The 12,549-nt window shown below is 35.7% G+C and overlaps 1 protein-coding gene across 17 annotated transcripts in view; it reads left to right on the forward strand.

Annotated features, from left to right (window-relative positions):
* The window catches only part of RBMS3 (RNA binding motif single stranded interacting protein 3), a gene marked incomplete at its 3' end in the record, with an annotated part of 1,241,782 nt that overhangs the window by 912,016 nt on the left and 317,217 nt on the right, over positions 1 to 12,549 (forward strand). The gene's annotated exons all lie outside the window — the stretch shown is intronic.

The raw sequence follows: 12,549 nt of genomic DNA on the forward strand, positions 1-12,549 counted from the left end.
TTCATACATTTTACATTGATTTTTAACATCGTTCGTATGCATTCACAAAAAAGAACATATAAATGAAACTGCTTGAATCATTCTAAACAGTTTTTCACAATCAGAATCTGGTCTTGAATAACTTTATGCGTGAGAGTTGTCATGTTCCAGTGTTTTTGTTTCCCCCACGCACGCTTCTGTGTGCTCCCCAGAGCATTGCTGATGTAGCATTGCTTAGAAGGGTGCTCCACTGATGTCTCTGAGGTATTTGTCTCAGCTGCCACCCCGATGTGTTGAAGTTCATAAGCAGGCAATGATAACCGCATCCTAATTGTACCTAGCTGACAGCTACTGTAAGAAGCATCTTCATTTCAGAGCCATTATAATGTGGGGAAAAAAAAAGTGTGTTTTAGAATTGATGAAATAGGTAATTCACACCTGAATGATGAGAACTATCTTCTTTGTACTTTAAAGGCTTGATGAAATTCAGAGTGGAAAGTACACAGATTTCAGATCCAGACAGAGCTGAGCTCATATTTCTCTATCCGTGAGCTATTTTGATCAGGGCCAATTATTGAACGCCTCTGCGTCTCAGTCTCTTCATCTGTAAAACTTGTCTTAAAGGATTATTGGGGAAAATAAATATGAATAAGTATTTCCTTCCTAAGTAGTTGTACAAAAATGTATTATTTTTGTGAAACAAAAGCCCACTTAAAACTGGTGTTTTCTCTGCATTTAAACATTTTATATGTGATGTTTCCAGATGGAGACTGCAAAAATCGGTAAAGTTTTTATGTCTTTATAATGAATTGGTTACTTTTGAAGATGATGGGCACATTCAAATAGCCTAGTTTTTAATCTATTTCACCTAATAGAGAACCCATCCATGGCTGTGTTGTATTTCTTGTTTGTTTATTTGTTTGTTTGTTTTTTAATTCCTCATTAATATTTTGGCTAAGGTGAAATAGTAAGTCAGCAGTATGTCAAATAATTAAATTTATTCTTTCTCCTACATTGCTTTTCAGTCCAATCTTTAAACAAATGTTAGTTCAGAGACTAAATCATGGCGTCAAACACAGTTGACCAGTTAATCCTAGTATCTGTTATAGACTAACATGTATCTCCCAGAGCAAGCGCGAATAAGACTTGTACTGAAGGTACGTATCTTGAAAATTCAAATCAAAGGATTAGTGTTATCATTCCTGGTGTTATGTATTAAATGCGTAGTAGGTCACAGGAAATCATTAGTTTCTGATTTTATGAAATAGAGAAAAATAGGAAGGCAGGAACTGAAAGACTTATGGCGTCTCCTAGGAGGTGACTGAAACTTGGGAGCCACTGGCTACCCTTGATGTTTTGTTTTGTTTTGTTTCTTTTTGATTTCTGTTGCTTCTTCATCTTGCCAACTCCTGAAGAATCTGGAAAAAGCATCTCATTTTCCACAGGTTCTAGTCCCTTTCACAAAATGTAAAGTGAGTGCTGTTTTAGTTTTGTTTTTCCTTCTGTCTCTTAGACTAGAAAAGCTGGTGATTGTCATTGTTACAGTCACTAAACACTACCGTTCAAGTTGAGAGAATTTTTGAGAAATGGATTCTATCACCACCGATTTACTTATATTTTACTGTGTTAAAATTTGTATCTTTCCAATAACAGACATTGAGCCATCTGGAAGCAAGAGTTGGAGATGAATTCACTGTCAGCTTCCCCCAGAGCCTAGTACAATACCTGTCATGCATAATACATTCAGTAAATTCTGGTTGACTGTCATGAAAATTACTAAGAACAGGAGGGAAAAAGGAAGAGAGAGGGAATTAGATATTTGGAGAATATTCTTGAATTCTTTCTGAACCATGCCAATACAGCAAAACAACCAGCTTAATCATTAAATTCCATCGTCTACATTTATGGTAAGAAATATGATTCTTGAGGCCCACCCCAGGTTCGTTGAATCCAAATCCTTAAGATGAAGGCGTGGAAAATTATGTTTGTAATTATCACTCTTGATAATTCTTATGCTCAGGCAAAATTTTGAAAACTACCGGGGGACAATTATACTTTTAAAAAATGCCTGAGTTGATAAAATAAGTCATGTTTCATTTCAGACTACTTAGCAATTGGAGTATTAAAATGTGGTGCTGGAAAATAAAATTATTGGAGAGGAAGTTTTCTTGTTTTAGGCTTGGTACCCAAACCATCAAATTTTACTCTTCTTTCATATCTATCACCTCACAATGGGCAGCTGAAAAACATTCAATTTTACCATTAATATCTGGACTGGCATTTTCCAGTTTTCAGAAAACGGAGTGTTTTCTAAAAGTGTTAAAGTTGGTATTGATTCAGAGAAGGAGTGACTCAGAAAGTCAGAAACTTTTTTTGTGTACACTAATTGCAGTATACCTATAATTGTAAAGATAATTGTTTTAAATAATATCACATAAATATGTATGATTTTTAAATAACATAAATTTATATTATTTTATAAAAGTGAGAACATTCCTTAAGCCTCTACTTTTTATCAACTTACCATTGCAGTATGATATAGAGATGCATAAAAACTTTGCCAAGCTCTGCTTGTGCACGTTTCTGTCTCCAGACATTCAAAAAAAAAAAATTGGTATCATCATTTTGTTTCTAATTATTTCTCTTTTTTTAATATTAGGATCTGCTGCAGATAAAGCATTATAATTAATAAACACTATTGAGTGATCTGATAGCTCAAATCAGAAGAAGTAATAGGTTCAAATTCCCATGTTTGATTAACATTTGTATAAATGTAAGTAGAGATTTTTTCCATAATTTTTGAATATTACTGCCTTCCTTTAGTAAGGCATGTTGATACACCATAGATCAAACACGAGAATCCCACTAGGACAAAAGTAGCCATAACCAACATAATCACACATGTCCCGTAGTACTAGTAGCTCATTGATTCATTTATAATGAGATTTTTCTGCAATGAATAGCTCAGTCTAAGCATGTTTTTTTTTTCTAGTCCTTGTAAATCACTACTTGTCTATCTGAAAATCTATTTTGTTCTGTTTGCAGAGCACCTTTCACTTGCTAATGATCTGTGCAAATTAAACAGTAAAGGGGAGGAGAGGCAAGGTTAACTTTTCAAAACTTCTTTACTCCGGGTGAATGGTAGGTGAAAAGCAATTATCCTCTGACTCTCCAACCCCCCCACCACTGACATTGCCTGTGCTCATCCCAGGGAAACTTCCCAGCTACAGAAAGGAGCAACAGACGCCTACCTACATGCGCATGCACACGCCACCCCGAACAAATGGGTGGGAAGGAAAGTCTGTTCACAACACCTTGCAAAGCAAGAACAATTAGATAAGATGTTTTTTTTGTCCTGTGTAGACTGGTGTCTGTTCTCTGTAGAGCCACTTCAGTTCAGAACCTGGGCTTGCACTTTGATGAGATTTTCTCCAGTATAATTCCAATAAAGTAGAGTGAAATTCCACATCAACCAAATTTTGCATAGAGGCAGGCTCTGAGGATCCGAGGTATTAGCAGTTTTCCCAGGACTATAGATCATTTAAATACCCAACATGACAAATACAAATGTTGATTTTTATAGATATATCTTTGTTCTGCATTAAATTTCTTGTTTCCTTGTTTACCAACGTTCTTAAAAGTATTGATGGGAGAAGAGACTAAGAAACAGGAGAAGACGTAGTGTTCGTGACTGAATATGCTTATAATTATTTAAGATTTACTGGTTGATAATGGCAAGTTGTGTTTTATAATTGTGAAACTAGAAAGTTTTCATATTCTATCTTTCAGTTCAAAATTCAGTGATGGTCAACACTTGGGCACTTGAGCATCTTGGGATTTGGGAATTGTATTCTTCCATTGTTCAGTGGGGCTAGTGATTTTGATGATAATTATAAAGAGGATTTTGTGGTAGCTTTGGAAATGCTCAGTGTTATAAATAGAATTTTGCTATCCAAAAACCAAGGGGAAATGACTATGTGGGTCCTTGTGCATTTTAAAAACATCGGAAGTTACCTCTGCAATGAGATTTATAAATGTATAAAATTCAATAAGCAAAGAATGGACCTTTATGTGCCTTCTTCCCAACATTGAATTTAAGTGATTTTTTCTGAACAGTGCAAAGCAAGACTATACATATTCCTCTTCTGCTTAATTCCCTACGCCTTATATAGTTTCACAAGATACTTTTTTTTATATTTTTCTGAATAACTGGCATAACTTTTAATTTTTTATTCCAATGAGATTTACTGTGTGCTAAAAGCATGTTTACAAAGATCTCCAAGCAAATCTTGAAATGTATTTCATAAGTCATATTTGACACTGTTCCAGGTAAATAAGCTATGTTTTTCACTATACTCATCCTTCTGAAGCGTGATCTCTGCCTCTGCTCCTCTTTTCAAGTTCATAATATCCATTTATCATAGCTATTGTCTTCATCATTTGTGCTGCTATAACAAAATAACACAGGCTGGGTAGCTTACAAACAATAGAAATGTGTTTTTCACAGTTCTCGAGGGTAAGAATTCCAAGATAAGGAATCAGCATGTTCGCATTCTGGTGAGGGTTCTCCTTCTGGCTCAGGGTCAGTGCCTTTTCTCCATGTGTTCACTGGGCCAAAGCGGCTAGGGAGTTCCATGTGGTCTGTTTTATAAGAACATGGATCCCATTCATGAAGGCTTCATCCTCATCACCTAAACACCTCCCAAAGGCCCCACCTCCTAATAGTATCGCATTGGGATTTGGATTTCAACATATGATTCAGGGGCACACAAACATTCAGAGCATAGGAGCTACATTCATCCCCATGTATCACTATTCAGGAAAAAAAAGTGTATTTTCTGTATAGCTGTCTGAAAATTTGGACATTCAAGCTTTCTGCTTGAAACTTGTGGTCAAATTTAGAAATACACCTTGATTCCAATTCTCTAATAACGTACAGATAACCTTCTCAAGGGAGTTCTTGGTACTAGGGGGAAAATGCATTTGGGAAATAGCAGAGAAATAAACAGAGTAGGCATGAGGCATTATATCTTCATAGCTCCTCTAGATAATAGTGTTCAAGTTTGGATGGTCTTGTTTTTGTAGTTCTTCCAATCTAAACTGCATACTTGGTCATACCCTTTTTAACTAAGAACACTTGTGCAGCAATAGCCATACGGGATGGAACAAGAACTGTGACATGCCTAATTATTTTTACATAATGTACTCTTACTATTTCCTTTTCAGTGTCTTATATTTTGGAATCCAGAATCAAAATTAGTACTAAATACAAGTTTACTACTATCTTGGGTATCTAGATACCATCTCGCTATTTCAGCTCCATGTTGTAAACCATCGAATAACTTTCTTTTTTTTGTTTGTTTTTTTATTGTTGTTGTTTTTTCCAAATTGCATTTTCTTGGGCATTTGCTAGTTTGACTGACGGCAGAAACCTAGTCTGACCTGAAAACTGCCGTGAGGTATAGACCCCTGCCTAGACTGCAAGTAGAGGGAGAGTTTTTTGTCTTCTAGAGTTCCCAGGAGGAGAGTAAGGGAGATGAATCTACAGATTAATACCCTAAATTCCTGCCACACTTCTGTAATAAGACCAAAAAATCCATTTCATGTTTTTGGTTAATTTCCTGGATGAGTTGAGATTAGACACAGAGGTTTCTGACTCCCATTCCACATTTTATCTGCTGAATATCAATATCTCTGAGTATGCAAAGATTCCATTTAAATTATCCCACTCAATAATATCATTTTCTTTTTTTCCCTAAGAACATTGGGTGAAATGGAACTCACCTGCTAATCATATCTCATGAAGAAATTTCACAGCAATATTTTAATACCTTGGGTATTAATTGTTGCCTCTGTCAACAGCTCCCTAATTTGCCAAAGTGGTGACAGGCTTAGTACTCTACTAACTTGCTTTGATTCCCTGGTTCATTACACCTATCTTCTCTAAGTGTTTCCTAAAATCACCTCCAAAATATTAGGTTCGTGCAAACGTAATTGTGATTTTTGCAATTATTTTTAACTTTTTAAACCGTAATTACTTTTGCACCAACCTAATGATACACTTATACTTAAATCCTTGTTTTGAAGCCCATTGCTGAGGGAATCAACCCTCACCAAACAGTAACCTTTACTAATACAACCTATTCATGTAGCTTAGAAAAATAAGGGCTGTTCAAAGACATCGCTATCTCCTTCCCCATGTTCATTGTTCAGCTTGTTACAATATTTGCACACTGAGCTTCACTTTACACTAGTTCTGGTCTTTTCCACTTATGCCTAGATTAATACAAGAGTATTCTAACCAGGATTTCTACTTACAGGTTGTATGCCTTTCAGATAATCTTATAAACCACTGCCAGACAAATTTTACTAATCCTCTATTAGTTCCATGGTCCTACCACTTGAAAATCTTTAGAAGCTTCTATACTTACTGTTGTAGTGATGTCATCTAGACCCATGGCTATAAATACCTAATATTTATGTAAATATCAATTATATTTATATAAATTTATGTAATTGTGTTTCCATATCAAAACTTTCTCTTGGATTTCCGTCTTTTACATACCACTGCCTATTTGACATCTGTACTTGGATGTGGTTAGACATTTCAAATTCAAAATGTCAAAGCTGAAGCCCTTATCTCCCACAACAGACCGTTCCTTCTTCAGCCTTCCCCATTTCATTTGATGACAGCTCCATTTTCCTAGTTGCCTAGACAGAAAGCTTTGGAGATATCTTGAGTTATTTATTTATTATTTGTTTGTTTGTTTATTCATTTATTTATTTTTAGTTCCTCACAATCCACCCCCAATCCAATAAGAAATTCTTGTGTCCCTGACTTCCAAATGCGTTTAGAATCTGATCACCTCTCACCTGCTCCACAGATAAAATTCTGGCACAAGTCAACATCATCTTTGACCTGGATTGTTATGCCTCCTGGATGTTATCTTTGCTTTTTGCTCTGTCTTCTTCTATCTATTCTCAGTACAGTAGACAGAGAGCTCTTTTAAAACTGTTGGGTCAGATAATGGACGTCTATTGCAAAAAAGCCATGCTCTCTCAGGGTAAAGCCAACATCTTTACAATCTCCACAAGGTCTGATTTGGAAAGTTCCTCTTATCACTCTGATCCTCATATTCATCTACTGTCCCCCTCTTTCACTTCACCATAGCCACATTAATCGATTAGTTGATTAATTAATTAATGTATTCATTTACTCAATAGATATTTCTAAACATTTGGTTCTATGTCAGTCATGTTCTAGGCATACATGTAAAACAAGACACATATGGTTCCTATCCTCTTGAAACTTAGGTTCTAGTAACTTTTAAGGTATAATTCTAATCAATTATACATTGCAGTTTTTCCCCCCACGATCCTGTGTCTCAAAATTCACATCTGTGTTCCAGGCAGGAAGAAAAAAAAAAAAAAAAAAAAGGAGCGAGCAAGCAAGGAAAAGATAATATCTATAGCTAGAAAGAAAAACTCTTGGGAAAAAACCCATAACCCATCAGCTTACTCCTCGTTGGTCAAACAATGTCATTTGGCCACCATAGCTGCAAGGGATGCTGGGAAATGCAGGTTTTTAGAAGGGTTTGCTGCTGCCATGAAGAAAACCAAGTGTTGTTTTTTGTTGTAGCTTGTTTGTTTGTTTATTGTGTCAGTTAAGAAGAAAGGATGAATGTATACTATGTAGGCAAATAGCAGTTTCTACTATAGCTGATATGAAATTACCTGTGGTTTACACTGAGTTTAGGTTCTGCCGACTTTTGAGCATTTTAATAAGACAAGTATTACTACACTCACTTGTTTGTTTGTTTTTTTTTATATTAGAATAAGGACTATTTATTACCATCAGCTCAGGAAATGACCCAGTGTAGCCTTGTAAGACAGAATTAATTTGCAGTGACTCCAGCTGAAAGTTGGCTGCCTTTTAACTTAATAACTTGAGAACTGTCAGTATACTTTGAAGTTAATGATAGTTGTAAAGTGCAAGTAAAAATTTTCCTAAAAGGAAATCAAACTCTCTAAGACTAGTAAATGAATGCTGAATGTTCTGTTATTAGAACTATTAATGTGTGTATGAAGGGGTAGGTTGTGAGGGAGTGGGACAGTGTTTAGAACTTTGTTGTTATTTTATCTTATTTTGTTTTGGCTTTTGGATTATAGAATTCCCAACAAATTTGCCCCTTGGAAATAAAATTTAAAACATTCAATGTGTTTCTGCTTGTCAAGTAGAAGCAAAGATATTTTGTGTGAACACTTGTGTTGGAAATACTTAAAATGTGAATGTCACCACTAGCACACATGTATTTGCACAGCAGGCCCTCACAAGGTAAATGAATGCAGTTAGTTGCTTCAGTCTTTCTGCCATAGGAGGAGATTTTCCAAATAGGTGGATGATCCCAATTTTAATTAGCTTTTATTTTCTTTAATGAGTAAAAGAACTGGCTAAACCAGGCATAGAAAGATTTATCAGCATAGGAATAGCAGGCAACTGTTCGTGCAACTTATGTAAAGTAGCAAACAGGTCATTGCAAGGAAGCATCAGACAACATATTTTGTACCTGGGAAATGTGTAACCATTTCTAATTTCAGTCCCAGGTTATTAGCAGTGTGGAAGTTCCTAATGAGGCTGGAGAAACTCTCATATGGAAGCATCCCGGCCTTTCATTTACAATTATGCCACTCAAAGTTCGTTGCAGCAGGAAGCAGCCCTTTTGATTTTTTTCATGTTGCTCATTTGTGGTTTTATTTCTCCTTAATTTGCTGATCCGAAGAGATGCCAGATTGACATCCCTGGAGACTGTGGTTTCCTGTTGGTGCCTGTGCAAATGAAGGCAGCAGTCAGGAACTCTGGGGTGGCTGGATTTCCTGGTGATTTTAGGTATCTAGAAGCAGAAACTTAAAAACCCTCCCGAAACCTGAGTTGATGTCCTCTGCCTACCACCGCTCCCAAAAGATACAGAAGTCAAGTTCTTTTGGTCAAGGTTGGTTAAGAGAAATGGAAAGATTCTTTCTCATTATGCCTTTCTGAAATGCAATCTCTTCAGAACCCCAGTGTTTCTCCAACTCAGTGTTTTCTTAAAATTGCCTGTTATAAGAGATGTGTGCTTAGCAAAAATGTAGATTTTAAGATTCTTCCATTGGGGATTCTGGTCATTAAGGTCTGGATAACGTACTTCTAACAAGAATCTCAGGTTTTTCTTATCATCAGGCACGTTGAAGTATTCCTCTTGTAGGAATGAGCAGTGCAATGACTTTTAGACTAAAAAGCATTAAGTTTAGTATTATCTTTTGAAGTCCCTCATTTCTGCATTGTGGAGTATCTATCACTGGGATACAGTTATAAAGCATTTAGCACATACAACAACATGGGCACTGGAGTAGACTGTTTATCTCTTCATAAAATGGAGGTAATAGCTTTAAGAGCAATAAAGAAACTACCCTAACAACACCAAACTCTGCAAGTATTCAAAGGCCACTAAGAAGCCACTGATGGGTGGTAGATGTTACCTTCTTTGTGCTTTGCCACTAGGAAAAAACAAAACAAAACAAAAAACAACTCTTCATGTGTTCATACCATAGAGAGGATTTATGGGTTGTGGAAGGATCTTTCCTAAGAGAACTATGTTTATTTTAGTAGGTAAAGTCCATGTGGGTATGCTAAGCAGTTTAGGAATGTTCTTAGAAAGCCAAAGAAGATGAAGTAGCTGCCCTCTACCTCCTCCAACCAAAAAGATATTAAGCCTAAACAGAGTTTTAAAATGACTGCAAACAATATGCTGATGAGTTTCATAGTAGTAATTTTCTATATGCTATAACTATCTTGGAAAACTTGCCAGGAGAGGATCATAAGACATATGGTTCTTCTGGAGTAAAACCATGTATTAAAATTTAATCCAAGTCAACAATAGATTATGAGGCTATCTTATCGTTGTTGATGTATATATTTAAAATCATTAATCCTTCAAGGCTGTAACTCATAACTTTTGATACTCTGATAGTATCCTGATTATTTCCTTTAATCTCCCTGGATCATGTGGATTACAAGATTTTCCCTCAGAGCTGCAAAATTACTTGATAGTTTAGCATCATCATCTTCTGTTACCCAACACATCTCAGAAGCTATTGGTCAGTGTCTCATAGTCACTATTGAAGTATAATTCCCAATTATTTCCTCATCCTGGGAACTACCAAACGATAGCATCATTCCTGAAATATTCAATTGCTTTTTAAGTGAACAATTTGCAAAGAATTTGAAATCTGCAAAGCTATGCAAGAAAGATGCAGGCCAACACATCCCATAGTTTCTCCTACTCTAAAATTTCTTCATAGACATTTCTTTACTTGAAATATGGTAAGAAAGGTTGAAAAATGTGCTATTTTTTAGACATTACCAAATTAGGTCTATGTTAAGCCAAATAGGGCTAGACTATTTGGCTGTTTGTATCTTATGTTGCAAATTAACCCAGAGCTTGTTGTTTATCAGATATTGCTTCAAACTTAGAAATTTTCTTAATGTATATTAGAGTAAAATAGACCATTTTTTTTATTTGAGAAATTGGAGAATACTTTCAGATTTCTGTACCTGCTTAAAATATGAATCAGAACAACCCCTGCCTCCAGAGTTAAAAGTTTCTTTCATTATCTTTTATTTTGAAGACTTGCAGAATTTTGTTCAAGTTACTTACACCGGTTGATTTATAAAGATGCAAAAATGCCATTGTAATGAATAATCCAATTTGGAGAAAGAGGCCTTGATGGGGCTTTGGGCATGTTTAGATGGTCTACCTCAGCTGAATTTCCATGTGATTTAACTTAATCTCTGCATGAAAAGCTATAGAATTCAATATTCTTTATCTACTTTTGCAAAAAGTTGGAAATGGCCTTCATCTCTAAAGAAAGGAAATAGTCATATACAAGAAAGATAATTTGAAGGCATTTATTTAAAAGTATAGATTCTTTGATACTATCCCAGACCTACCAAATAAAAATACCCAAGGGGAAATTTCTGGAAATTGTATTTTTTATAAATACCCCTAGTGAGTCTCATCATTGTGCTAATTTTGGAAACATCACTCTATAATATCTGTAAGACAATTTTATTTGGCTATTAAATTCTGCTCCCAAAGAATTTGTAATATGATGAGGGAATATTCACAATAAAATAATGACCCAAAAACCCCAGAATATAAAACTATATATACAGTATGATCACAGTGCAGTGCAGAGTTAAGCTGGCCTCAGTTGTCCTCTTTTCATTTGGGGAAATGCCGGGATGTGAATGAAGAAGCTCATTGTCTGCTTGAGAGGGGGGCTAGCATGAGACAAAGCATAACCAAAAAGATTGCAGGAAAGTGGCAGAAAATTTCCATTCCCTGGGCATCCCTTGAAGCAAGGAGAGACAAGTGTAAAAGGAAAAGGAAGGGAGGTTGAACAAGAGATTAAAGACTGAAGAGATAAGTGATTATTCAATTAGGTATTTCAGGCTGTAGGGATAACCAAGACAAATAGGACCAGGGATGCCCTCTCTGTATTAAAATTTTAACTATTGTCTGTATAGTGCTGTCTTGAATTGTCATGTAAGCTCCTCCATGCCTTAACCTTCAGTGAGTATGCCCTGTGAAGACTTAAGAGAAAAGGCACAGCTGCATTCCACGGACATGTTGATGCAAGGCAGAGAAAACACTGGCAAATCAAAATGACACAGGAATAGATGCAGATAGGTGGCCATTTCAATAATATCCCCCAAATATATTGAGTGACTCCAGAAATGTAGAAGATCTGGGTAGTCCCATGTATTTGACATTGTGAACACACACACACACACACACACACACACACGAGAAATACCTAAAGAACGAAGGACAGCAGAATTATCTCTGCATGTTGAAATTAAAAGTGATTTATATCATTTTATTGCTTTCTTCCATTAGCATATGTTACCTGTATAACAATAGAAAAAATGATTAAATTTGGGGGAAATAAAGATAATTTTCAGATTTTTTAAAGAAAATAGTTTTAAATTTGATAGAAAATAAGCCAAATCTAATTAATACTCTATTTAAAATCCTACAGCACTGAGCGGTATGCTACACTAGTTACCATTTTCGAAAGACCTTTATCGGTCAGTCTATCATAAATTAAAGCAAACCCTAGGTTCTAAAAGGCTGATGTACTGCACAAAATAATTTACAGCAGACTGTGGGATCCTGCATGGATTCCACTGGTTCAAAGTGGGGAAAATCATTTTAATGATTTTACATTCATCTGTACAATTCTTTTAGCTATCAATCATGCACTGACTTGTGGCTCCTTCTTCTTTCAAAGAAACTTTTTTCCCTATTTAAAGAATAATACTGATGAAACAGTATTTTATTTAGCCCCCAAACTTTCAGTTTCTGCTGTCAGATAAACTGAGTTTGAGGATACTTCTACCACCTCTACCCTTTACTCCTGGGTGACCTTGGGTAAGTCATTTCCTCTTTCTGCAGCTGTTTACCCATCTGTAAATAAGTATAGTGATGCTTCTTACTTTATAGGGCTTTTGTGAAGATTATCTGAGTC

The sequence above is a fragment of the Rhinolophus hipposideros genome, assembly GCF_964194185.1.
Source record: "Rhinolophus hipposideros genome assembly, chromosome: 14".
Classification (NCBI taxonomy): domain Eukaryota; kingdom Metazoa; phylum Chordata; class Mammalia; order Chiroptera; family Rhinolophidae; genus Rhinolophus; species Rhinolophus hipposideros.